Raw genomic sequence first — 27,490 nt, 5'->3', positions numbered from 1 at the left:
GCAGACAGCGTGATGTCCTGTATGGACAGGTGGAAGGAACCAAGTCCTCAGCTGGAACACTCGTGTTTGTCCACAGACAGGAAACACAGCAGGAAACTTCCTCACAGAAGTGCAGCTCATGGATAACACACTTCCTGTCAGTCAGAATGAGGCTGCAGCCAAACACAGAAAGGTGTTTTTGTCCAGATGAGCCCAGAGAAGAAACACGAGTGTTCACAGACATCAGAAGCTCAGAGAGGTGAAACATGAGGTTGGAGTCCTCGTCAGCATCCAGAAGAGCTGCTGTGAAACCCTGAGTACTCATGACAGACTCTGATGGCACAAACACATCATGATTCAAACAGAAAGACAAACATGGAGCTCCTGATCCTCCTGCATGAGAACAAGCTGACATGAGCGCTGTGTCTGAGAGTGTCTCCCTATCACAGTGACAATAACACAGCTGCTGCTCACAGTCATTAAACTGACCTGAGGTCAGCTGTGCTCCTTACATATGAACCATGTGACCTCACATCAGTGCTGTGGATGACTGTAGTCATAGAAGAGTAGAGCTGTAGCAGGTGGTGTGAGGAGGAGGTGGTGTATTCTAGTTAACGCAGTACTGAAACACTCCAGCAGAGGGCGCTGTTAAGTCCTTATTGTAACACAGTTACTGTGTGCAGTTAGACTTCATACATAATCTGCACTTATTTCCATCAGACATGCTGTCAGTAAATGATTGGTTTCTATTGATTCTACTTCCTGTTGACTCGTTTGATGACAGTGAAACAATCACAGCTGATTGTGTGATGATGTAAACTGTCACTGTTACATTCAGTGTGTGTGACATAATGTTAGTGCAGGCTGATAACAGCCTGGTTCTGTTAGAAACACATGAACGTGTCCATAGATCAGTGTGTGTTTAACATGAGAGCTTCAGCCCTGCTGATGTGTTAAATAAAGACATGCAGGAAAACTGATGAGACTCTGAAATAACTCTTTATATTTATAATGTAACTCTGCATCAAAAGAACAACAAAGGATCCCAGACAGGTTTCTGTGAACAAAGACCATTCTGATGTTTCTGTGTTTCTAACACTTTGACATTATTAGTAAACAGACTGCAGTGAGCAGCATTTATAAAGAGCTTCTATATAAAGATATGACAGCTGTTTGACAAGTTTATCACTCTGTGTTTGGACCTGATCAGTCCAGCTGTTTACTTGAAATATGTTCATTTACCTGTTCTGTTATATTCATGTTCTTGTCTCTGTTGAAAACACATTTTAATGTCCCTCAGATTTTTCTCCCAGATGAATAAATATAAAAATGACACAAACTGACTGCAGCTACTTTTTGTCCTTTCTGTCAAAAACCTTCATGTGACTCATGAGAGACACGTTTCAGCTGTTTGTGACAGATCAGAGGCCAACAAGTCATTTATAACACTTTCCATCATTGTTTAAAGTTCTCAGTGTTTCTGTGTTGCTGCGTATAGGATCTCCCAGCATCATCACTGTGCTGTCCAATCATTGTGTGCGAGGTTACCCTTATAGTGCGATGTGTGTTTGCACAAAGAGAAGCATGTGTGTCAAATATAAATAAGCACAGAACAGAAACAGCTGCTCGTTTCTTCTGTTTAGAGTCAAGTTAGTGTTTTGTGTCTTTGTTTGAGGCCTGATGTCGAGCAGAGGTGTGTGTAACTGCACTGCTCTGTTATATGTGTGAAGTGTGTGCTTCTCTTCAGCATCATCTTTGTCACTGCTGATTCCTTTGTGTCATCATGTGTTGAGAAGAGAGAACAGTTATAACGGAGGAGCAAAAGGAAGCCCTGAAATCTGCATCAACAAGGAAGTGTTGGCTCACCAGTGATCCCAGCAGAGCCACTGGTTTGGCTCCAGTTGTTCTAGATTCAATGATGTTGTTGCTACAGATACATGTCAGCATCTTTATTGAATTTAATATGAAGCAGAAATGGTGTCATTAGGAGAAGAAGAGGAGAACAAGTCCGGCGAGGAGGCAGCAGCTCTTAAAGATGAAACAGCAGCTCAGCCCTGAGCTCAGAGAGCTGCACATGAAAAAGCTCCTCAAGCAGATCCTGTCAGAGGTTTGTCATCAACAGGAGGAACTGTTCACATCATAGGATGAAGATGCTGTCAGCTGGATGAAGAAGGTTATTTAATGCAAACGTTCACACTGAAGTCAAATTGTTGTCGTGTTGAACAGATTCATGTACTGATCGTCTCCAGAATGTTAGAAGAGCTTCAATGAATCATTAGAAACAACTTACAGCTGCACAGCTGTGTCAAACACATCTGTGTGTCATTGTGGGATTGTTGTGTTTCTACATGTGACACACGTCTAAAACATGCACACAATCTGAACACAAACAGGGACTCATGTGTTCCCACAGCCAGATGCTGAGAGCCATTTCCTTGTAGTCCTGTGTCTACATACATGAACCATTAGATGTTATTGGAATGATTGTCAGCTCTGATAGTTTCATGTGTGTTTAGCTGGACGCTGTTTGATCCTCGACATGTTTAAAGGTGTCCAGTCCTGAGACACTGGGGCTGGAAACAGCTGTGATGTCATTGGACTGTCACACAGACAGAAGTGCATGAAGTGAGCAGCCGAGGAGCCGCTGATGTTTTGGATTCAACAGCATTTGAAAGGTCGACACAGACACATTTGCACACAGAAAGCTGAATCTGTCATATGCCACAGTGAACTCACTGTTCAGTGTTTTTCAGGAAGCTTCTTAACTGCCTCTGCTGCCAAACAAGCAGCTGATGTCCTTGAGAAGAAGCTGAAGAAGTCTTCAACAACAAATACAGGAAGTGGACTTTCAAATACTAGATTCACTTTAGACTCACAGAGAAATGACTCAACCAGCTGTGTTTGACTATATGAAAGGTCAGTGTGTGTCTGCACACAGACTGTTGTGTTGGACTGTTATTCAGTTGTCTGCTGAATGTTTTCAAATGTCTGCATCTCAGCTGTGATGAGGCTGGGGGTCATGGGAGGCCACCGTAGCAGCCTCTTCAACATCATGACATCATCATAAATGCTGCTGGACTGTCTGATGGGCTGACGGTGAAAAAGCCGTCGGGAAGGAAACAGAAGACGTTTCAGAGGCTGCAGCAGATTTCTTTGATTCGGGGCCTTTTTCAGCTTTATTGGACAGAGCAGTGAAGATAAGTGACAGCAAAGCAGAGAGAAAGGGGGCGTGGCCCGGGTCAAAGCCAGGCCAGCTGCTCTCCACCTCGTGGTCACCTGCTCATCCTAGTGAGCTCCACCAGCAGCCCTTTCACACACTTTACACTGTCAAACACTGTGTGTGGACCTCAGCTAACAACAGGCTACATTTAAGTCTGGACTACATGCTTTTATATTGTTTTTATTCCATCAGCAGCTCAACATCATGAGCAGCTTTGACATAAAGACATCAAACTCAAGCTGACTTTAAACTACTTTTAATACAGGGGCTCAAAAACAACAACATCTTTATTATATATCAGGACAGAAAGTCATTTCATCTCAAAGGGAAACAGCTTTATTTGGAATAACCAGCACTATCAACTGGTTTGGGATCTCCACCAGTTTCATGTCTTTGCAGCTTCTCCAACAAAGTTCCTGTAAAATCAGCATGTTTGTCTTTATTGGTTTGATAGTGATTGATTATTCAGTCCCAATCTGCTGTCATCTAAAGAACAAAATGATGTTTCTATGAGTCACAAAGCTCCAGATGTTGTCGGCTTCACAAAGAAAACAAAGAACTTAAACACAAAGTGTTTGGAGCCAAAATGTTCCCAAGCTGCTCTTTTTGAAATGGCAGAGGTACAGTGGTGTCTAACAGCACACTGTGGAAGGCAAACATGTTATTGTTGGATGAAACTTCATGAATCCTTTGTAGATTTGAGCTGTTGGAGCCTTTCTTTTCTCTTCAGGTGTACAGATGCTGAGGAGGCAGGTGAAGCAGGTGGAGCTGTTGTGATGCTGCAGAGGGTGTGTCTTAGTAACTCTGTGAGGCAGAACTGGATCCAACATTGTGGATGTGTTGATGTTGGAGCCATTAAGAGTCTCTGGCCACACTGTAGGATTTCCCTTTGATCCACTGTGGGGGCATTTTGGAGTCTGTCAGTGAAACTCTTCATGTTTGTGTTTGACTCCAGTTTATAGAAACAGAGGAATGTGTCATGCTTTTGTTTGGCCTCCACAAATACACACATTTGTTCATTGGTTGGACTTTTTGGAAGGAGACACATTGAAAACCATGTTAATAAGATCTTGTTGTTTCCTGTGGATCCGACACAGAGAGTGGACTTCAGACAGAAAGCGTGGAAGAGATTTTAGAGGCCGTGTGTGGCAACAGGAAGTTTCTGTGTGTTTGCTGATCTTACATGTGGAAAACAACACGTGATGTTTGTGAAGTTCTACAATGATCATTGTTCTCACAGCATTTTGAGTGGGAACAGTTCAAACTGGGAGTAGTGGGAGTTATTTACTGATTGAAACAAGCTGAATGTTTCTGTGACGATGAAGATCAGCAGCTCAGCTGATCAATGAACTGACATCTATCAGTCGTTTCATGAGATGAAGTCATCAGCAGACATTTGTTCTGACTGTGTGATGAATGTCAGAACGTCAGGGCTCTGCTTTAGTCACTGCTTGATGATCATTGGCTCATTGTTGAATCCAGGGGCCCAGTCTGACCTCTGACCTTTGCTGCAGGTCTTCTGTGTTATCTCCACTTTCATGTCTGATCTTCTGCTGTATCGTCCAAAATAAACATCTGGATCATTTCCAACACTTCAGCAGATCTTTAGTTTGGGCAGTGCAGCACAGAATAACACATATTGTACTATACTGCCCACTTCCTGATCTTATTGGATCTGTGTGTGAGGTTGGTGAAGGAAACACATGTTTACTGAGTGAGTCGCTGCCATTAGGAACTAGTTTTTATATCACAGCCTGGAAATCACACAGGACCATTTCTGCAAGTGAAAAGTCGTCATTGGAGGAAAATGATTGTGTAGTTTGTGCGACTGAAGAATTGTCCCAACTACATGTGCTGCTGACCCTTGACCTTTTCTTTAGGTGCACAGAGGAGTCTGTGGGAACATCCAGAACTGAGGCATCTTGTGTACAAACGTGTTCAGACCAGATGTCAAATGATGTCAGATGTCATCCGTGAATGGATGCAACTGTGGATCGTTCCAATAAAATGAGGCAGTTTTGTAAGTACAAGCCCACTACAACCCATCATCAACATTTTAAATTACATTATACATCTTCACTGATATAAAGCACCACTATTTTAACCTGATTCACTTTTTCCACCCTAACAGTTCATTCCTCAAATCAAACAAGATATTTGACCCTAAAAAAATGCATCAACAAATAATTTTGTAATAAAATATTTATTCTTCAACTTTTACAAGTGAAATCAAACAAGTGTGTTTAAGAGTGAAACCAGAGTGGAAGCTGCTCATATAGAGTCCAACCCAGGCTAAAGTAAGCTGAGTAGAGCAGCACCATCAAAGTGTCGGCTCTCTGGACACGGTGCAAGATCGCCATCTGCAGGACAAAACTAGTTTTTCTCGCCCTCCTCGTCAACATCAAGATGATGTCATCGTACAGCAACTGATTCCCTGTCCGTCTGGAACAAAGCATTTACATTAAAAAGACATTTACAGAAAATACAAACACCAACAACACATCTCATCATCACATGATATTTTATTATTTATTATATTATGTATTTTTATTGTACCATCAACATCAACAAACACCAGCATATTTTCTTTGAGATTGAGTAGAGTGGACCTTTCCCTTGGTTCGCTTCCTGCTCGCAGCATCAGCTGACCTCTGACTTCCTGGTTAAGGTCTCTCAGCGTTGACTGGAATATCAAATCGGACTCACACCATGTTCTTGTAATGTGGTCATGTCTGTCAGCTGTTTGAAGAGCATCTCTGGCCTAAACACAATAGGAAGAACAACAACACGGCTAAAAAAAAACCCAACACATTTCCATATTAGATGAAGGGCACCGTAACTGGAAATGGTAACATTCATCTGATGCTGCTTTGGATTTATCTTCTGTTTTAGACCAACTTTGATCACTTCGAGCCATCTTAAGTCCGTTTGTTCTAACTTCTCACTAACATCTCGTATGATTTCAGATCCCTGCTGTACCCCAGCTGCCCTGTAGGTTTGTGCTTTGACCTCCAGAGGGCGACAAATCAGCACAGACAGAGAGCTCCATTCAAACTTTGCTGCCATCAGGAATAATTCTTCAAATATAATCATCAGTGTTTGAGCAGTTATGATATCAGGGACAATCTAGACATGTGTGACAATACTGAACATGTCACATGACACACCTCAAACATCATGTGATCCACTCTCAGTCTGCACTTTCATTCATGACTTCAACAGGTTGAAATGAGCTTTGAAGAAACATTCAGTGAAATAAATCTTTCATGGATTCATGTGAGCAGCAGATGAACTTTACAAAGAATCAGTGGATTTATCTTCTGTTTTAGATCAACTTTGATCACTTCGAGCCATCTTAAGTCCGTTTGTTCTTCTCACTCACTAACGTCTCGTATGATTTCAGATCCCTGCTGTTCCCCAGCTGCCCTGTAGGTGGCCTCAGTGTGTCTCACACCATTTACAGATGATTACAGGTCGTTTACAGTTCAAACAGGTCCAACATAAGAAATATGCAGAAAATATCCTGCTATAACAGTTTGGGTCAAAGTGCAGATGTTCCAGATGTTCTGAGTCTGTCTGTGTTTCATGTTAACATGTAGATGTTGGACCAAAGTGAAGCTTTTTGATGTGACAGCAGGAATGTGAAGTGTAACTCTGAGCTTTAGGAAATGAAACTAAACGGACTTTTTCTCCTTTATTTATAGGAAAGTGTAGGAGAGCAACAGATGAACAAGCGTTACTGTAACAGGAAACATCAGAGGACCTTTATGTTCATCATCATCACTGTTTCCTTGTTCTGTCACAAACACACACTTCCTGCTCTCTCTCTGATGGATCTGATTGGCTGTTTCATTCACAGGAGGTCAGGGCGTCACACAAACAGCTTTAACTGCACAACGACACACTTTAAATCATCTGCAGACAAACCTGTGTGTTTGATTTATGAAGAAATAATAAAGACGTGTGTACAGCTGTCCATGAAGCAGCTTCTCACACAAACTCTGACACTTCAGCCACTTTAATTCCTGCAAAGCTGCGTAATAAAGAGCTGTGACTGCTATGAGCTGCTGATGATGACTGCATGAAGCTCTCAGCTGAAGCTTCTTTCATTTATTTTAATGTTAATGTCGCCTTTTTAAGCCTGTGTGAGGATTTTAATGACACACATTAAAGGAGCTTCTTTGATTAGAACCAAATTCATGTTGATTTTCAGCCTGAAATGATAAAAACTTTAATAATTCTGTTTATAATCATCAACCTGGAGACTAATGAAAAGTATAATAGTGAAAAAAAGCCTTTATTATTTGAGTAATGCCTGAATCTGCTCAGAGACGGAGACGACACAGAGGTGTTGATGACAGTTTGACATTAACTGAATTAAAAACAAAGTGCTCTTATTGTGAAAATCTGCCTCCTACTTCTTTAAATCATTTTTATGTATTTTTTAACCTCACAGTGAAACATTGAGGCATTAATCTGACACAGTTTGATCAGCAGCTGTGTTTTCACTGACGTTTCACTTTGATTTGTTCAGACTGAGCAGAGAGGATCGGTTCTCTGTGTGCGCACTGCTGAGAAACACAAGCTCATTTCTGCTGTTTCATGAAAAGTGTTATGGAGGAACAAGAAGTTCAGCCTCTAAACTCTCAGCGTGAGGACTGAGTGAAGAGTTTCAGAGCAGAGAGTTTTGGCTCACAGCTTTTAGCGTCTACACAAAGAGACGATTACGCACTTGATCTGAGAACATCTCCACCTCCTACAAACAAACTCTCCTACGAGCAGCTGTCACAACCACAACAGGCAGAAGACTGGATTTCTTCAGGTCAGATTTACTGCAGTTTGCATAAATTGTGTGTCACAGACTTTGTAGTTCACATTTGTGTGACTCGTTTAAATCTTCTCCTCCTGAAAGTGAAACTCTTACAAACACATCAGGCCACAACCTGCTGCAGGTTAATGATTGATCTGAAGGCAGCTGACCTTTGAGCAGGAACTTGTGAGTCTTTTATTGTGTTTAGCACTGCCAAGTGCTGGCCTCTGCTTCCACCATCACATTTACACTGGTAGGTTCAGCACTGCTGCCTGCTTCAGACTGAATCCAGCAGCACAAAGACACAAGTTAATAAAATCAGCATCTATTCCTTTATCACTGCTTTGTTACAGAGGAGAACAACGCTCCAGTAACGCGTAATCCGATTACTTTTTTGAAGTAACGAGTAAAGTAAGGGATTACTATTGCAAAAACAGTAATTAGATTACCGTTACTTTCCCGTAGGAACGCTGCGTTACTGCGTTACTAAAACCGTGATTTTTTTGCGAGAATGTCTCACGACAGTGACGTAAGCGAGTGCGACGTTAGTGACAACAGCTGTGTGCAGATCAACAATGGATCACATATCGAGTGCAGAGAGAGTATGAGCTGCAGCGTTTAAAGCGTGGAAGTACTGACCTTACTTTGAGTTTGGTTCCATAAAAAGTGACAAAAACATTAGTGTCCGCTGTGCGTGGGAAGAAAACTTCTTTTTACAGCGAAAAAAAAACATAAACTTCCAACAAGCACCGAGTAGCTACGACGTGATGGGAAACTCACAGAGAAACTGTCGTATCCTTCCACTGACCGCGGCACACCTGCACCAGGGTAAACCTCCGCCTACCCCACTCCTGCTTTACAGGTGAAAATAGAGCAACAGGACCGCTGAGTCTTTGACTTTATTTATTTTCTGCTGTGTTTTACTTGCATCTATTTGAAAGACTGAGTGTAAACACACAAAATATTTTATTTTATGTGCTGGAATGTGCAGAAAATAGGTTTAAATGTTAAACTAATTTCTTCCAGTCAGAGAATGTTGCAGATAATTAAATGTTTGCTTGATGCATAAAGTTAAAAGATTAAAACTAATAAAACAAGTTTTAAAAAGAGACTTTTCCATCTGATTACATTTTGTATGATGGATTATGCAGAAAAAGTAGAATTGGGCTGAAAGATCTATCGCTTTATCACCTACTCAGGTTGGAAATCGTGTTTTTAAAAAGTAACTAAGTAATTAATTACTTTTGAAACTAAGTAATCAGTAAAGTAACGGGATTACTTTTTTTGGGAAGTAATTAGTTACTGATTACTGTTTTCAAGTAACTTGCCCAACACTGGACAGAGTGTTGGCTTCATCACCGACACACGTCACCACATCAGGAAACAGCTGGTTCAGTGAGTATTTAAGGTTCACTGCAGACAAACTGGAGAAAAACGAATCACATGAAACATTTGTTACTGGTTTCTGACCTCGTCGTAGAGACTCACATACCTGTGTTCTGCTATCAGTGTGATCACATGTGCTGGTACAGTTTGCCAGGTTGACCCATGTAACCTCCACTATCCTGTAGACGTGGAATATGTTTCACATATGGATCGCTTCCTTACTCGACTATGACTGTGTGCTTCACAGGTGCTTACTGAAGTGCTGCTTTACACAAAACCAGACAGTAAAAATAAGAACTGCAGGTCCAGACCACAGGTTTATGTGTTGATAATGATGATGTGCAGTCACTCATTGTCACAGGCTACTTCCTGCAATGATGCTACAGGTCACGCAGTTCTGCAGAAGTGGAGGAAACAGATGCTTTTCCTAACAGAGACACTTTAATGACTTAAAGAATCTAACTGACACACAAACCTCAGTTTGTCTGACATTCATGAGAGTAAACTGCTCCTGAATGTTCTGTTAGTTCACTGGATGTTCACCTGACTTCAAATGTAAAGATCCCTGAGACAAACTCTCACGAGTTCAGCGGCGACGCGATCGCACAACCAGCCGCGACGTTAAAGGCCGACGCGCTCACTACCTTTGGTTACAGCTCTCAGCTCACACGACATACACAAAAATAATGACAACACGAGTCCTCTGTAGGACGTCACTGTGGTTTACTGACAATGTTCTCAACAACAGACGCACAACCCTGGTTTGGTCTGGTTATTTGTGTTGTACGGCTTCGTTGGTCTGACGAGCTTTTAGGGATGTCAGCAGAAGGATTTCACGTGCTGAGGTCATATTTATGAATCAACCTGAACAGCTAATACTTTACCTCTTTATTTTATAACACATATGAACACATGTTATAGTAGATTTGTGCAATGTGTGTTTCACGTCTTTATGGGCGTATAGATCTGTAAACAGGCTGATGGGTGTGTGTCTGTTTATTGTAGCGGTGCAGAAATGTTAAAAATGATGATAATAACAACACTTCTCACGTCAGGCTACAACACAAACCTCCTGATAGCTGCAAACACCAAAACCCCCAACGACAGGCACACAAAGAGCGAGCAGGGACCCACCCTGACAGCATGTGAGCCTCCTACTACGACTCACTGTGGAGCAACACAACACCAGGAGACGGAGGATATGAGAGAGGATACAACTGCTGTGGGGGAGCAGCCACACACTCCACAGGAGACGACGGGGTGAGAGTTCGGATGGTTCGGTGCTCCTAACATCATGTGGACGCTCGTCTGCACATAAACAAACCTCACCTAACCCCACCTCCTTTCTCTTTTTGCAGGGTGGGGTGCTCCATCCTTACACACTTTGCACCACGTGGCTCTCCATCTATTCGTTTACCTTCTTGGGTCTCTTCCTCCTCTGTCCCAGCCCGTTGAGGCGATCGCTGGGGTCCAGCCTGTAGTGGGAGTGGCTGTCCTCGCTCATCCTGTCCCCGTCCACTCCGGGTTATTCCTTTCTTCTTTCTGTCCTCTGAATCGAGCTGACCTCTCTCCTCTCTGGTCCTCGCTCTCTGAGCCGGCGGAGCATGAGAGAGAGGAGTGGTTGGGGAGAGGGAGGGGAGACGAGCGAGGGAGGGAGGGAGCACAATGGTGTTGCCATGGCAGCAGCTGCCACCAGTGTTTATCTGGAAACCAGAATAGTTGCCACACGTTGCCACACTCGCACACTCGGCAGCCACACGTTTGTGTGCGACCTGCCCGTGGCTTCCTCGTTACAGACACACCGAGAGGAAACGCTCAGACACAAAGGCCGAACATGAACGAACACTCGTGTGTGGGAGGAACAGGGCACAGACTCCACGCCGTCGTTAAAGATGGCGTGTGTGCTAAACGGAGCTGTGCGCTGATCGATCAGTCAAGTGAAAAAAACAAAGGAAGCTGTCTGGATGGAGTTTGCTGCTCCCACTAATCAAAGAGATGCATCACAGCTGGAGCTGATTGATGCACGAGCCACCGTTTGCACCACCGACTCCACGCTTGTGTTTCCTTTCTGCACCATGTTGTTAACACTGACCCCACACTGTGTTCATGAGCTAAAGAAATCACGATGATTTCACGGACCCACACAGACCCACACAGACCCACACAGACACACACAGACCCACACAGACCCACACAGACACACACAGACCCACACAGATCCACACAGACCCACACAGACCCACACAGACACACACAGATCCACACAGACCCACACAGACCCACACAGACACACACAGACCCACACAGACCCACACAGACACACACAGACCCACACAGATCCACACAGACCCACACAGACCCACACAGACACACACAGACCCACACAGACCCACACAGACACACACAGACCCACACAGACACACACAGACCCACACAGACCCACACAGACCCACACAGACCCACACAGATCCACACAGATCCACACAGATTAAACATTAATGTTCCCAACACAGATTTACATGAGAATGACAGGACATCATAGCCCCCCCTGCCCCCCCTGATATTACATCACTTCAATCCCAAACAGAAGGAAAGGAAAGATCAAATCTGTCTTGAACCTCTGCTTCAAAGTTACAGGAACACTGGAGTCACTCTCACTGTCAGAGACCTCAGTGTGTTGGAAGCTGCTAGAAGAAGCAGATGGGGGAGAGGAAGAGGAGGGCCACGGTGCTGATCTGAGGAAGTCTTCTGATCAAACCACAGCAGACCAACAAGCCCGACGTCGTTCTGATCCAACATGAAGGCTTCCATCTGTCTATTCTGTCACATCGCACACGTCTCAAGTCATCCTGTTCAACCCATCACAACATAATAGTAACAATAAAACAAAGGCAGTGGAGCGTTCACCACGAGCTTCTACAAAAGTGCACGTTCATTTTAATAAAACTGTTTTTACAGCAGTGTGCGAACATTAATATGTTGTAACCAAACGTTTTGTTACACCAGCTGCACTGAACCTGTGGAGACTGGAAGTTATTTGCTGCTGGTTTGTTCAGACCTGTTACTGCACACCTTGCATAGTTTGCATAGTTTCCTTCACTGCATGCAAAGAGACGAGGCGGGTGGAAACCTGCGACCCTGATCACATCACCAGTCCATCACAGTCAAACACTCACGGCTGTAATCTATTTCAAATCAAAGTGTTTGCACGGTGAGAAGAAGCTGGCGTCGCTGGGGGAGCGTGCGCCCGGCTGCACTTAAACACAATCTTCATTGGTGCTGTGAAACATCCACGTCTCACTTCATCTGCAAAGAAACCTGATGCATCGCTTTGGAAATATTTGAAATCCCTCATTTGTCACTATGCACGACGAGTCGACCGGCTGACCAACCTCAGGTTATGCAGCGAGTGCTGAGAAGCAGCTAAATGGCTGCAGTGACTTTATTCCCTGAGTGTGTGTGTGCATGAAAGCCAAAGGGGGGCTGTGTAAGAAACAAGGGGAGTCTCTGTTGTGCTCACAAAGAGGAAACCAAGATCTGGATTTTATGGCCGAAAGAAGAAAACATCTTTTCAAAGTTTCCCAGGCCCACTGTGGAGACGCCCACAGCTCCCAGTGACACTGACCCACACTGACACCACCTCCATTCCTCACTGTGATAGGCCGGGAGGAGAAGATCCACACACACATTCACATCAGGACAAAGTCCCACATTCCCCTGTGCCCCACACACACACACACACACACACACACACACACACACACACACACACACACACACACACACACACACGTCCTGCATGCTAAGAAGTGAGTGAAGGATGCAGAGGTGCTGAGACACTGAGGATGTGGGAGCACAGACACCGTTCAGCCTGTGTTTGTGTATCAGAATGAATCAGGCAGAAAAACATTCAAAGCAAACTGGTTGTCCTAAAGTGAATCAGGCTGCAGTCAAACTTCAGCTGATCTCTCATCAAAGCTCCCAGATCGATTCGTGCTCCAGTTTCACCATTTCAGCAACACTGTGGGAGAACGGGGTCAGCTTCCAGCAGGGGCCACGATTATGCACAGAAGGAAGACGGGACACGGCCGGTCCTTCAACCATCGTATGGATGTAAGAGCCTAACACAGGTAACACAGGTCACAGCAGCAGAGCTGGTAGCAGCTTTGTGCGCTTGTAGAAAACTCAGCGGTACTGCAGAGGTTGTGTACTTTACCAGGGAAACGTATGTATTTTGTGTGTGGTTGAAGATTTCCAGGTTGTGTGTTCTCCTGTTTTATTCAGTTTATCAGAAGTCAGCAACTAAAATGTAAAAGCAGCTAAAAAGAAAAGACAATGATAGCATTGTGTGCACAGTGTGTTACAGAGCTGTTGGTGGCAGTCCAATCCAATCCAATCTTATTTATAAAGCACTTTAAAATAGCCAGCACAGGAACAAAGTGCTGCACGGAAAATAAGTTAAAACAATAGAACAACAGAAAACAGCAAAATAAATAAATAAAACACATAAAACATCAAATGAAAACAAAACAAGATAAAACAGCATCGAATCACCTAAAAACAACTGAAATAAAAACCAACATCTCACGTGGTGTCAAAGCTCAGGGTAAAGAGGCGGGTTTTCAAGACTTAAAAACAGGTAAAGAAGAGGCCTGTCTGATCTCCAAAGGAAGCTCGCTCCACAGTTTGCAGCTGCTACAGCAAAAGCAGGATCTCCTCTAAGTTTACGCCCAGTCCTGGGTACATGCAGGAGCAGCTGATCAGCTGGCCTGTATGAGGCTGTCGCAGCTCAGAGAGATGAGATGGGGCGAGGCCATGGAGAGCTTTAAAAGTAAATAAAAGAATTTTAAAATGAATCCTAAAAGAAATGGGCAGCCAGTGACGTGAAGCTAAAACAGGGGAAATGTGCTCAAACTTTCGAGTGCCAGTTAAAAGACGAGCTGCAGCATTTTGACTAATATATGATGCGCTGACCCCAACATGAAGGTCATCACAGTAATGCAGCCGAGTGCTGACAAAGGCCTGGATCACTGTCTCAAAGTGCTGCCGTGAAAGAATTGGCTTTGTTTTTGCAGCTGCCTGAGCTGAAAGAAGCTAGATTTGACCACTGCCTTGATTTGACCACTGCAGGTAGAATGAAATGCCAGCATGTTGTTCACACTTCTTACCCGAGCTGTTCTCCAGCGCATCCGTGAGTGTGGCTGTGAACAGAGGAAGCACTCGAGCAGAAAGTGCTCGTGTGAATGAGTTCAGAGTAGAGCAGCTCGATGTGGGAACAACTCGTGGCGTTCATTTAGAGAACGAATATGTTCATGGTTACTGTATCTCCTCAGCCGAGCCGCCCTTCGTGCCCCTCCCACAGCCACATGCTCCGTCAGTCTGCCTGGCAGAGAGGGAGGGGGGCGTCTGGCCTAGTGCCAGGCTCTCTCAATATTTTATGAGAGGGAGGGGAGGGAGGAGGTGCAGCGGGTTGGTTGGGGGTTAAGAGACTAGCTACACTGAACTACGACGGGGAAACAATTATCCTCCCTGCTGAATTTATAAGTTTGCTCACTTACAGAGAAATGAACAGTCTCTGATTTTTACCTGAGTTTAGAAACATCGAACAAAAAACATATCAGTTATGAACAGATCTGCATGTCCCTGAATGAAGTGTGTGATCCTCTACAACCCTGGATCCCACAGACTGGCTGTGGGACTCTCAGCATATAGATGCAAAGGGCGTCAGCATGAAGCTCGGTGACTGTGGGTGCAGCAGTTCTGACCATGATGTGATCTGTCAGCCTCATGGGCGGAGGATGATCACAGGAAAGGTGCTGGATGGGCCCAAACTCACACAGGAGGAGCTGGTTAATGGTGAGAAGGCAGGTGGATGACAGTCACCACATACTGGTAACACTGGTACAGGATTGAACTACTGCAGCACCCACGCGGTTTAGCATGCACAAGCCCGTCTGAGGTTTGACCGTCTGGATGATTGGCTGAAGGCTGAGAAATGCTGAGTGTGACACACCAACATCCCCACAGTCAAACACACAGTGGTGGCCGTGGATGGGTGCAAACAAAGCAGTGGCTAAAGAAGAAGTGGGCTAGCCAGCCTCCAGAGCCTCCTTTACTAAATCTGTGGAAGCAGCTGCAAAGAGCAGTGGGCCAAAATCCCTCCGGACATGTCGGCACTTTTTGATCAGTTCAGATTCTGGGAGATGCTCTGATATAAAACATGTATAGACCAGAAACGAACAGAAATATCCGTTATTGTCCTGATTGGGGAAATCCCGGTGCTCCAGCAGCAGAGTGACGGGCAGGAGCAAAGCCTCACACAAATAAGAACTACGAGACTTACAGTAACAATAAGAGCTGAACAACATGTAACAGCAGCAGAGTGACGGGCAGGAGCAAAGCCTCACACAAATAAGAACTACGAGACTTACAGTAACAATAAGAGCTGAACAACATGGAACAGCAGCAGAGTGACGGGCAGGAGCAAAGCCTCACACAAATAAGAAACACGAGACTTACAGTAACAATAAGAGCTGAACAACATGTAACAGCAGCAGAGTGACGGGCAGGAGCAAAGCCTCACACAAATAAGAAACACGAGACTTACAGTAACAATAAGAGCTGAACAACATGGAACAGCAGCAGAGTGACGGGCAGGAGCAAAGCCTCACACAAATAAGAACTACGAGACTTACAGTAACAATAAGAGCTGAACAACATGGAACAGCAGCAGAGTGACGGGCAGGAGCAAAGCCTCACACAAATAAGAACTACGAGACTTACAGTAACAATAAGAGCTGAACAACATGGAACAGCAGCAGAGTGACGGGCAGGAGCAAAGCCTCACACAAATAAGAACTACGAGACTTACAGTAACAATAAGAGCTGAACAACATGGAACAGCAGCAGCGATGGAAACAACCTCGTGTTTGTTGGAGCAGGGATGGTTAGAAAGAGACGACGCTGCTTTGTGCACGGACCATATTTATGAGTACGAGTAGTGAGTTTAATGATATTTCAATTATATGACAAATATCCAGTGTTGGGGAGTAACAGAGTACACGTACGAGTAACTGTATTCTGTTACAGTTACTGTTTAAACAGGTGGTATTCAGAATACAGTTACTTTGTTGAAATAAATGGATTACACTGCGGTACTTTCCTGTTTCTTTCTGTCGGTTTGGATCTGCTGATGAGCCTTTGGTCTATATAAATAGACTGACTATGGCATAATCATGACTTTTGTCATCACAGAAGTGATGGGAACATTCAAAGACTAAAAAATAAAGCTGTGGAAGAGCAAATAGTGTGCACAATTCATCTGATCGCAGAGAAGCAGTGAAAAACCCACAGAAAGTAAAAGATAGACGTCCTAAAAACTGGTGCAATTCAGTATAATATCATTGCATGTTTTGTTGCAATGGAGCAAACAACAACAGTACACTACTTTGCTGGGACTAAAGTATCTCTAATATAACATGGATGCTGTAAAATGTGATTGTGACATCCTTGACGTATGCACAGGAGTACAGAAGTAAAACAGCAGGAGTGTTAGCTCTACAGAGGAAAAGACACGCCTGTTACGTCGCTTACTACCTGCTTCTTGTCACCACATCGCCCGGTAGGATGGTTTCGACTCTCTCTGTAAGTGTACATCTCACTCTAGACTCTGGCTAACCCATTCTCTCCTCCCTCCGCAGCATTCCTACCAGCCCACCTATGGCTGTGCCACATTATACTGTTCATGGTAATACTGGTTTAATGTTGGGCAACGATAAAAAAATAAAATATCGCGATAGAATATGGGTAAAGTGCGCATGCGCAGTGCCTTTGTTTTCATACCCACATGGTGGCGATAGAGAATGAGAAGGGGGAAAGCGGATCGTTGAGTGAAACACATGAACCAGAATTGGTTTGTAAAAATGCTGCAACTTCAGTGGTGTGGAACTGGTTTGGTGTTTGTCCGTCAGATACACAACAAAGGACTATTTTTTTGTAGAACATGCAAGCGGCCGTCGTTATTGCCATATTTTTTGGACTAAGGTGCTCTTAAATCTGGGAGTAATCTGGGTCCTAAACTCCGTCCTTCAGGACCCAAAGTCAAACGAACACTGCGACATCACTGAGAGTTAAAAACGGTCTAAATTCTTTCATCTTTAATAAAACGATCAGTGTTGCTGCTTTACCAGGTGTAACTATGAAGTTTAACTTCCAGGCATCCATGAAAACAGAATTTATTATATTTAACGGACTTAGAAGTTAGCAGGAAGTTAGCAGGAAGTTAGCGGAAGGTAGCTCACTGGTTTTGCTAGTGCCTAAGCATGATATAGCATGTTCTGACTGAGAGATTTCTGAACAAATTAAAACGTACAGCTCTGCTGTCACTTCCAACATAAATGAAGACAGAAAACTAAACAGCAGTGACGTTTGTAGGGTTACTGAAGTTGGGCTAGCTGCTATATAATGATGTGCTACGTGATCGCTAGCGACACAGCTATGTTAGCATAAACACAGTGAAGCTGGAGGACGAACACTAACACTTTTCCACTCGATAAAAGTTAACGTGAGGGTTCCTGATGGTTAGAGACAAATGCAATCGCATGGCAGGATGCTGTAAACCACAGGTGTCGAACTCCAGACCTCGAGGGCCGGTGTCCTGCAGGTTTTAAATGTGTCCTTGATCCAACACAGCTGATTCAAATGGCTAAATGACCTCCTCAACATCTCTTGAAGTTCTCCAGAGGCCTGGTAATCAACTGATCATTTGATTCAGGTGTGTTGACCCAGTGTGAGCTCTAAAACCTGCAGGACACCGGCCCTCGAGGCCTGGAGTTTGACACCCCTGCTGTAAACCATAGGTGTCAAACTCTGGCCCGCGGGCCAAATTTGGCCCGCAACCTAATTACATTTGGCCCGCGAAGCCATACCAAATTACTATCAGAGCTGGCCTACTGGTATTATACAGCTAATATATATATTGTTTAGTATTAAGCTTTGCTTGTTCCATATTCAGTTTTTCAGCAAAACGTGTTTGAGTCCATAAGAAAAGATTCATTCTTATATCTGGAGGAATAAATATATTTCAATAAATATTAACGTTAGCCCGCGACTTTGTTCCAGTTTTGAATTTTGGCCCACTGTGTATTTGAGTTTGACACCCCTGCTGTAAACGGACCAAACTTCAGTCAGGAGAACAACTGAGATAATCCATCCACAATACGAGGTTAGTCATTAATATACTGCAACAACATGGGAATAGAGCCGCTGCCAGAGAATTCAACATTAATGAATCAATGGTAGAGAAGTGGAGGAAGCAAGAAGAATGAGTTTAATAAAGTTTGATTTATCTGACTGCTTTGTTTCGCTTAATGTGCCTTATAATCCCCTGCAGCTTATGGTCTGAAAAATACGTACTGCAAACGAAATCATTTGAAGAACTTTACATTAGCCTTGAGAATAGTTTCATAACTTGGCCAGCTCCAGGCCTCGAGGGCTGGTGTCCTGCAGGTTTTAGATCTCACCCTGGGTCTACACACCTGAATCAAATGATTAGTTCATTACCAGGTGTCTGGAGAACTTCAAGGCATGTTGAGCCATTTAAATCAGCTGGACACGTCTAAAACCTGCAGGACACTCGTGGCCTGGGTTTGGACACCACTGCCATAACTGAATACTGAAAGAAACTACAAGTCACGATCAGCTTCCTCATCAAGAACATCGTGAGAAGTCAGTGCAGCTGAGCAGACTTACTCAGGAGGAGTGATAGAGAAGGACTGAAGAATGGCCACATCAATTCTCCCTGTGCGATAACACAGGTGGATCCTGCAAAACGAGTGTGTTGTCTCTAGTACAACACATAACAATTCTGGGTTTATCTCTGGACTCCATCTCTTTTACATCACTCTGTCAGAGGCCATAGCTGTGAGTGCCTTCAATCGGGCATACTGGGCATTTGCCTGGTGGGCCGACAGTGATTCTTCGTATTTATGGGTTGATGGGTTTTGTTTTGTTTGTTTGTTTTGTAACGGCATGAGCAATGAAAGGTGGTGGATTGGCCAGATGCTAGCCGATGTGTAAAAATAACTCAGTTGTTTGGTGGTGGCTATGGCAGAGCTTCCACAGCCCTGCTCACAGCATTCCTGACTCTTTTTCGCCTGCACAAAACAGTCCCCTTTAGATTATACCGTCGCCTACTGGGTATGATGGCTCGGCCATCCTGGTAGTCTGGCTTGGCTGTTTAAGAGGGTTTCAGCGCTGGGTGGTTTCTTCAGGCGCTTCCTACTGTTCTTGTGAGGATTGACAATACCACCATGGGGGCTTATATTAGCCATCGGGGAGGGATGCATTCACGCTAATAGCAGCAAACATTTCCTCTCTCTGAGTGCAACACATCCCAGAGTCAGAATGGGGAATGAATCTGCGAGGCGTTGTGTTATATGGTGATTGGGCTTTGCATCCAGCCACTGTGGAACAGCTTCAGCTGGAGCTTTTAGCCACTACATAGAGCAATAATCTTCACTAAGCTTGATCTTAGAAACACGTTCCATCTGGTGGACATTGGGGAGGTGACGAATGGAAAACTGTTTTCAACACTTGGACATTTCAAGCGTGCCGGGCTGACAAATGCCTCAGTTGTTTTCCAGGCTTTAATCAATAATGTGCTCTTTGTATGTGCACCTGTTTGACCTGCAGATTTTTTTCCAGAGAACAACTAGAACAGGAAGCAAGTCAGAGTTCTTCAATGACTATGAGACACTAAGTCTAGTCTTGGTCTTGGTAGCCGGGGATCCGTCCACCATGGCCTCTGATCCTGGCTGCCACGTGGCACACATTGCATGCGACCCCTATGGCGCCCACTGCAGGTGGTGGGCCTGCATAAGAATGGGCCCATGTCCCTTTTTCGGGTTGTGCCCAGCCAGGCCCCATGGACCAGTGCCCGGCCACCAGATGTACAGCTTCTGGCACCCTCCCCGGGCCTGGCTCCAGGGCAGGGCCCTGGTAACACTATCCCAGGCAGGGTGAACTGTTTCCTTGATCTTGCACTCATAGGGGTCTTCTGAATTAAATTGAATTGAGGAGCAGACACAGACTGTTTTATATGAGATCCTTCTCATGCACTTCAACAGTCTTATTCATCATCCAGTCTTAAATGATCCTGTTATGACCAATGACTGCTCGACTGTGTCAAAGAGCTACTTCCACAGTGTGGAGAAGCCATAATTCTGACTCCACGCCAAATAAAAGGGGGAAACCCTCCCAGGGATTGACACCTAACAGTTAAATAGTTAAAGGATTAAACTTCTCTTTCCTTTCTTTAAACAAAAAGATATTTTCAAAAAACTATTCAAAGGTCCCAAATATCTTATTTCACTCACAAGGCAGACGAGAGGCAGCTGTGTCATTATGGCGTTTGTATCCTGCTGCTACTGGGACCAGTTACAGTTCCTTTCACTAACACACACACACACATTCTAGTTTTGATATCTTAGTGAGGACACCTAGTTGACATGATCCTTTTCCTAGCCGCTCACTGTAACCATCAATAATGGATGGTTAACGCTCAACCTAAACCTAACCATAACCTAACTGTAACCCTGACACTAGAACCACATTGTGAGTCTCAAACTCGTGAGGCACTTTTGTCCTCATAAATGACTGTTGGTCCCCACAAGTATAGTAACATTCCAATTCTTGGTCCCCACAGAGACATCTAAACAGGTACACACACACACACTTTCATGTATTTTTGTCCACAGTATAAAAGCTGTTTGGGGCTGGGAGGAATCAAGTCCGTCCATGGCAACTTTCCCTGACTGCCTTCCACATTCTTTGAGTGCTTGCCTTGTCTGCTCGCTCTGGCGCTTTAATGACTTCCTTCAAATGGTACCAACACTTCAGCAACGACTGCAACATCATTTTTTCCATCTTCACAGCCCTGGAAGCATTGGACAGTATCATCTAATACATGGAAAATATTAAAACAGCTCAGCTCACAAAAGCAGGGAAACCTTGGGTGCAAACATGTGGAGACCACTAATTCATTTGCTGCATGTTGCCTCTGCTCAGTGTCTGCTCAGTAGAACATGGATCTACATGTTCACTCCTGCACTGGCCAAAGCTGGTAGTGGTACTGCTTAGACTCTTTGAGTGCTAACATTGGTGCTCCAATCATTTGGTCTGGCTCTAACGGTGTGATTCAGACTGAGCAGACCTGGTGCATTTTGAATCAAAACTGCAGAGTCATTTTACTATTATTTAATAAGGAAGAACAGAGAAGAGTCCATGACCACGTTATATCAGTAAAGATGTTGTGTCTGCATGAGAGTAGACTGTCTCTGCAGGCAGCATCACACCCAAACAGAGCAGACAGCCTGTTCATCCTGAGCTCGCCAAGGTCACCAAAGGTCAGGCGGACAAAAACCTGCAGTCTTAACAAAGCCACAGGCAAAGACACTCTTTATTATCAACTATCTAATAAAACGCAAAACAGCCAAGAAGTGAATCTGCCATGAATTTCACAACTTTACAAGCTAAGAAATAGACACTGAGCTTTATAATGATTAAATATGTTAAATAGATATTAAATTAAATATAGATCCTGATAAATGCCTCGTTAATTTTTCATCATAGAATTACTGTTGAAACAACCCCTTATCCATGTTTGATGCCCTGCAATGGACTCACAGCCAACTGTAGAAAGCAGCCCAATCAGAGGCACTTTTTCTTTGACCCAGTTTATTCTAAGTGGAGATATTATCTGAATTTCAGGAGTGGGACCACACCTCATTCTCGCCGCCTCAGTTTATATATGCCCCCTTCACCAATACCCTCTGTTCTCATTTTCATGCCCCCCAGGAGCCGCTGCCGGTCCTCTTTGAGGCCTTCCCCACATTGCAGCACCAGTACACGCTCCCTCATCCGTCATCGCTCATCGTAACTGAGGATGTGGTCCCAGCTAGTGAAATTGCTAGTAAAAATGTTAATGTGATAAACTCACCAGCTATTGGCTCACTGACATCCAGTACAAGAAGGCCAGGCTTACCAAAACATACAGTTTGATTTGTGCGCTCTGCTGCTGCACACAAATACTGTCCAACACAAGGAATTCAGCCTGGATTTACACTCTTCCCAGTGTCCTATGGCAGGTCAGCTCTATCACAGGCAAGGACAGCTCTGACGCTTCAGAAGTGTTATCAAAATAAATAAATAAATAAAATAGAAATAACATAGTAGTTTGGATCAAAAGCCAGACTAAAATAATAAGTTTTAAGACGCATTTTAAAAGACTGCATGGACTCGGAGAGACGAATATAAAGAGGGAGGTTACTCCAGAGTCTGGGAGCTACGACAGCAAAGGCCCGATCCCCTCTGGACTTCAGACGAGACCTCGGCTGCGTCAGGAGCATTTGATTGGAAGATCTAAGTGCCTTATTAGGGATGCACAAATGGAGGCGCTCGCGTAGATAGCTGGGAGATAAATTGTTCAAAATTTTAAAGGTAAGCAAAAGAATTTTGAATATTGGTACGATATTCAACAGGGAGCCAACGTAGGTTGGCTAAAACTGGTGTGATGTGGGCATAATTTCTAGTTCCAGTTAAGAGACGCGCAGCTGCATTTCAAACTAACTGGAGCCGGTGAATAGAGGAAGGTGGGAGGCCCGAGTAGAGAGAATTACAGTAGTCTAATCTGGACGTGATAAGACCATGAATGAGTTTTTTAAGGTCCTTCAAAGGGAGGTATGGCTTTGCTTTAGATATCTGACGCAGCTGGTAGAAACTGTTTTTTACCACAGAGGAGGTCGATTTCTTGAGCTGTCCAGGAAAACACCAAGGTTTCTAACAGTGAGTGAGAGATGGCTACCAAGGGGCCCTAAGGCATCAGTAAGTTGTTCCAGCGGGGTGTGACTATCAAAAACTATAACTTCTGTCTTATCCTCGTTCAGTGTGAGAGACGTGACCACGTTTGTACCTCATTTAGACAGTCAAACAGGGGTTCCAGAGACGTAGAGACATCTGATGTCAAAGGGAAATAAATTTTTATGTCGTCGGCGTAGCAGTGAAAGGAAATGTTATATTTTTTAAGTATTACTCCCAAAGGCAGCATGTACAAGGAAAAAGAACTGGGCCGAGCACAGATCCTTGAGGCACACCACAGTGAATTTGTTTTTAAAAACTGAAGCTGGCCCTCCACCTCTGTCAGTGGACTGGGGTGAGCTTAGAAAGGTGAATCGGGTTGGTTCTGAGAAAGAAAAGAACTCACCAGGGCAAAGCCAAGTTTCAGTCAAGAATAAGAAGTCCAGCCCGGATGAAAGAATCAGCATAAAGAGTCCTAAAGTTGGCAGCATGGTGTTCAGAAAACAGCCTGGGACTGGGAGGTCATTGTCAATGTCAGGAGGCACTGACTTGGCCCCCCTCTACATCAACGGGGAGTGTGTGGAGAGGGTCCACACCTCCCGGTTCCTTGGTGTCCTCATCTCTGCTGACATCTCCTGGACAGACAACATCTCAGCGGTCGTCAAGAAGGCCCAACAGCGGCTGCACTTCCTGAGAGTCTTCAGGAAGTACAAGCTGAACTCCAACCTGCTGCTGACATCACGGTATGGTACGGCAGCTGCACTAAGGCGGATAGAGGCTTCAGAGTGTGGTCAAGACAGCACAGAAGATCATCGGCTGCCCTCTCCCCTCCCTGATGGACATTTATTCCTCCCGCTGCCTCAGCAGAGCAGCAAGCATTATCCATGACAGCTCCCAGTCCGGTTCTAACCTGTTCAACCTGCTTCCCTCAGGGAGGCGCTACAGGTGCATCAGCAAGGAGACCCACAGACTCACAACAGTTTTTTCCACCCGTAACCTGAACTCACACATGATAAACACAGTTCCACCCCCCAATGTAGGACCTCTATACACAGACTACACAACTATCATCACCACTGTGCAACACTTAATTTACGTGCAGTAACCCACACTGTAATATATAGCACTATGTTTTGTTTCTATATTTGTAGATAGTGCTGCAGAACTGTGCAACTCACCCCCTTTCTTTCCCACGTCTGCACTGAATAGGAGATGCTCTGAAGCTTATTGTGCATGTGTGTAGTGACAATAAAACGCATTCTATTCTGTTTTTGTTCACATGCTAAGTTCAGCATTCAAAATCTTGGTGTAATGTTTGAGTCTTCTCTGAGTTTCAACTGTGTAAAATCTTTATCTCACTCCTAACATTTCTAAATTGTGAAACATGGTCTCCTCTGCTGAACTGGAAGAAATTATCAATGCGTTTCCATCATTGCATTTAGATTAATGTACTGGCCTCTGTGCTGGATTAGAGAAACCACCAAGGCTCTGCACCAGTCTACAGCTGACTCTGTCCATTCTTTTAAAAAGCAGGTCAAAACCTTTTTGTTTAAACAGATTTTCTGTTGAGAAGTTTTTTAAAAATTTTAAAACTACAGGTTTATGTTATGTTGGCACTTAATGGGTTTTTTTTGATGGTTTGTCTGTGAAAACGTCCTCACAATCACTAAAAACCAAAGAACACCACCCCCACAGTAAAGCGGTGGAAACATGGCTCACTTTTCTGCTAAGAGCACAAGATGACCTCCCTGCATGGAGGGGCCAATAGACAGGACCGCGTATCGTACTGTGACGAGGAACCTTCGTCCCATGAAGATGGATGTTCAAGCATGACGATGATCCAAAACATCGTGTCGAGGTAACGAAGCAGTGGATGAAAATAAGAGTGGCCTATCGAGTCTTCCACTCATCACCTCCAGCTGGTGACGGCAGATGGCTGCCCCTCACCGAGCCTGGGGTTACTTCTTCTTCTCTGTAATGTTGTAGGGTATTTACCTTATAAATATGAAATATATAAATATGAAACATGTCAAAACAAAGCAGAGACAGCGATCAGTGATAACTGATTCTCAGTGCTGGAGATAAGGATGTACGGTAACCTTCAACATTACACATCCTGTGGACACATACTGTTTGATCTATTGTTAGCATAAAGACGCTGACAGGTGCAGATGAATGAGCCCCTGATTTCTTCAGCCTACAGCAGACAGACTGTCAGGAGTTAGCTGTAGGACTGCAGAGCGTATGCTTGGTTTTATGTTGCGTTGTTGTTTTTAGCCTGACAGATGCCAAACGATCTGTCTGATCAAACGGGCGATTGTGGAAGAACACAAGCGCTTTGTCCTCTGGAGGCTGCTGACCTTCTCTGGCCACACAAACTGCTACACACACTCACACTGACATTAACCTGTCACTGTGGTACACCACTCTATACTTCACATATCTTGGTTGTCCTCATTTACACGACAAACACTTAAATAGACACACACAGTGACACTGTACGCCACCCCGAGAGGCCCAGCGTGGCACGCTACTGGTGTGTCACATGCTCAGAGTCCAAACAGCCTCTGTGAACCCACACTGCTGCAAATATGTCGCCAGCACCTTCAGATTCAAATCAGTGTGTCATTGAGCAACAGAGGTTAGCAAAGGTGTCCCAGTCCAAATATGGTGTAACAGCAGGAACGTGTGGGACATTCCTTTCTTATGACTTCATAAACTCAGCTACTGGGAGATTAATCCAGCGTGGTGTGGCAGCTTTGATCGTAGACCAAAAATGTGCAGTCCAAAAAGATCCCAGCGTAATCAAAACAGGCCGTCCTTTGGCGTCCACCGGGCAGTGTTTTGTAAATAATATGTGTTTATCATTTATATGGGAATATAAAGAACTAGTTTTAGCTGTTCTACATAAACAGCATATCCCAAATATCATCAAAACAGAAAATTAGAATAAGAGCTTTCAAATCCAATTTATCGGCACAATTATTTCAATTTACTTAAATGTGCTCCGAGGGCTAACAGGCTGTTTAGATCACAGGGACATGTTACATAATGAAGTAATGAATGTCATTTCTAACTGTTTGATTTTAAAAAGTATGTTTGATAAATGTGGGACAAGGACAAGCATGTAATGGGATTAGTGGGGATACATTCATGGAGGAGAGGAGAAGTCCTAAAGCTAGCTAATGAAAGGACAGCAAACTAACACAGAGGAAGAGGTCAAGGCAGAACAACAAAGATTTCTTTGCAGGGTGAGATGAGGAAGGGAGGAGAGTAACCACTGTGATCACCCAGAAGAGAATGACTCAGGTCTGTGTCCAGTCTCCCCAAATCAGCATGACACAGCAAACTAAACTACATAAATCTCTGAATTACCAGCTGAGCCACTAATCCAGGCGGTATGACACTCGCCAAACTGTTCTGTGATATTTTACCACCGAGCATAAAAGTGCTTACAGGAAAGGCCAGGAAAGAATAAGCCATGAATACAGAGTTTAAATCATAAGAATATTTTATAACGTTTAACATTACGCAGAAGCATTTCATATTCATGAAACGCTTTCAATTAAAAGAAAACATCGAAACAGGTAATAAGAACACACCCAACAACTGATTTCGGTTTTATGCTTCCTAAAACCCTTAAAATTCCTTGTCAACGTCTTTTAGTTTAACCAATCCTAAAGAAAATCAAGCTTTGCTGCTCTACTCTATTTCCCGTTCCCTGCAACATGTATGTGGATGCTGAATGAAACGGGTGGAGGGATGAGCGCTACATGGTTGTGTTTGAGCAGGAGGGCCGGATGATGAATGGGCTTTTATAGACATGCTGTTCGTTTACGGAGGCTTGTAGGCGATGATCTCTTTAGTGTAATATGAAAAGGAAACAGATACATCGTGATATCACAAACACAATCCTACATTTGTGCCAACCTAATAAAATAATATGCAGTACTGTGTGAAACTCATCAAGTGGCCTGAACTAAAAGTTCTCCAGCAAGTTTAGTAGCATTGCTACTTGAGATTGTTCATGTTGCAGCCAAGAACTTCACTGATGACTGCTGCCATGGTGTAAATCAGCTGGTTGGTTCCAGCGATGGTCACACTAGGGACTGTCCACTGCAGTAAAAACTCTGCATTATCACTCCGTTACCTGCTGCAAGCACTGCCACAGTCTGATTTTCTTTCATCACTACCTGAATTGTTTGACTAAAAGGAAAAAGGAATGGCAGATGTCCTTCTCT

The 27,490-nt window shown here is 44.1% G+C and overlaps 1 protein-coding gene across 1 annotated transcript in view; it reads left to right on the top strand.

Moving 5' to 3' along the window:
• The window catches only part of LOC147336975 (protein NLRC3-like), a 465,583-nt gene that overhangs the window by 166,760 nt on the left and 271,333 nt on the right, over nt 1–27,490 (top strand). The gene's annotated exons all lie outside the window — the stretch shown is intronic.

This window comes from Aulonocara sp. 'chitande type north' Nkhata Bay, linkage group LG3 (genome assembly GCF_057382095.1).
Source record: "Aulonocara sp. 'chitande type north' Nkhata Bay isolate Kocher_YH1m ecotype deep benthic linkage group LG3, A_spYH_male_GT1.1, whole genome shotgun sequence".
In the NCBI taxonomy this organism is placed as follows: Eukaryota; Metazoa; Chordata; class Actinopteri; order Cichliformes; family Cichlidae; genus Aulonocara; species Aulonocara sp. 'chitande type north' Nkhata Bay.
The sequence above is the reverse complement of the archived record's forward strand: the minus strand, read 5'-3'. Positions and strand labels throughout refer to the sequence as shown.